This window comes from Corvus brachyrhynchos, unplaced genomic scaffold (genome assembly GCF_000691975.1).
Source record: "Corvus brachyrhynchos isolate BGI_N302 unplaced genomic scaffold, ASM69197v1 scaffold45, whole genome shotgun sequence".
In the NCBI taxonomy this organism is placed as follows: domain Eukaryota; kingdom Metazoa; phylum Chordata; class Aves; order Passeriformes; family Corvidae; genus Corvus; species Corvus brachyrhynchos.
Genome location: NW_008238361.1, coordinates 61,003 through 62,286, shown reverse-complemented (window position 1 = coordinate 62,286; position 1,284 = coordinate 61,003).

The following is a 1,284-nucleotide window of genomic DNA, read 5'->3' as shown; positions in this document are numbered from 1 at the left end:
AGTGCTGGCGGCGGAATTGTGGATTTCGATGCAGGAACGGTGCCCGCGCCTCACGTCCACCCTCGGCTTAGGAAAAGTTCTGAACAGCCCACGTTCTTTAGACAGCCACAGAAAGTTCCAGTCGGCGCTGGGTCATTTTTTAGTGATGACTTTATCGGTCGAGGGAGAAGCAAAGGTGCCCACTTTAAGAACCTACAGATTAAGTTCAGGTTAAAAAAAAAATTAATAAAGCAACAATAGAATCTGTAGTATAAACAACTGCTGTCTACGAAAAAAAAAAAAGGCCATCCACTTCTAAAAGAGGAGACATTTTAAAGAAGCAACGGCCAACTTTTACGTTCTTGAAGTACTAGATAAATTCAAGTAAAGCAGGCAACAAGGGTGGCGGAATTAAATTAAAATCAAGGGGAAGTATTAACATTCACCAGCTATTGACACAAGAATTAGAATAAAAAATACATCTTTTAAATACCAATGTTCTCGCCTTTCCTGAAACAACCCATAGAGATTATTTGTAGAAAACGAAAAGCTGTGCTTCCCTATACCAACCCTTCACACTACACACATGGTATCCTCCTTTTTTTTTTTTTTTTCTTCTTTCTTTGGCATAGTCTCAAACTCAAGCAGGGTTAAAGTACACTGCAAAAGCCAAAGGACTGCTCCCTACAAACCATAACACTGAAGTCACACCACAGTGCAACGAAGAAAATCTAAAGTGATTTCAGTATGAGTTGGTAAAAACATACTCGCAGAATTCAAGAATATGTACAGCTTGTTAACCTTGTTAAATACTACATATAAGCATTTTAAAAATCAACAATATTTCTAAATAAAGTCGATCTACGCATAAGGAAATATGCACATGTAGAAAGATGCCATTGTTTTCTGATTCCTCTTCAGCCACTGGCTGCGATTTTAATTGTGCTGGAGGATCTTCATTAGTATTAACACATGGGGAGATTTCACAAAGCTGCTTCATTAGGGAAAAAAAAAAAAAAGGCCTGGCAGACTAGCTCTTTTTGCATGCAACGAGAATGTCAGCCTTACCTCGGTCATTTGTAACATAATAAGTGCAAGCACAATGATTGCAATGCAGGAACATTGGGGGAAGGGCAAAAACACTGCCTAATACGGATATGAGAAAAGAAAGCTTCTCATTACACAGTAAAATTTATGCTAAAAATTAGTGAAGATGATGTCTCGTGAGACTCATGCTAAATACATTAATGTGCTGATATGTTTTTAAGTATTATTTTTGTACCAGGCTATTTCATCCCAAGGATT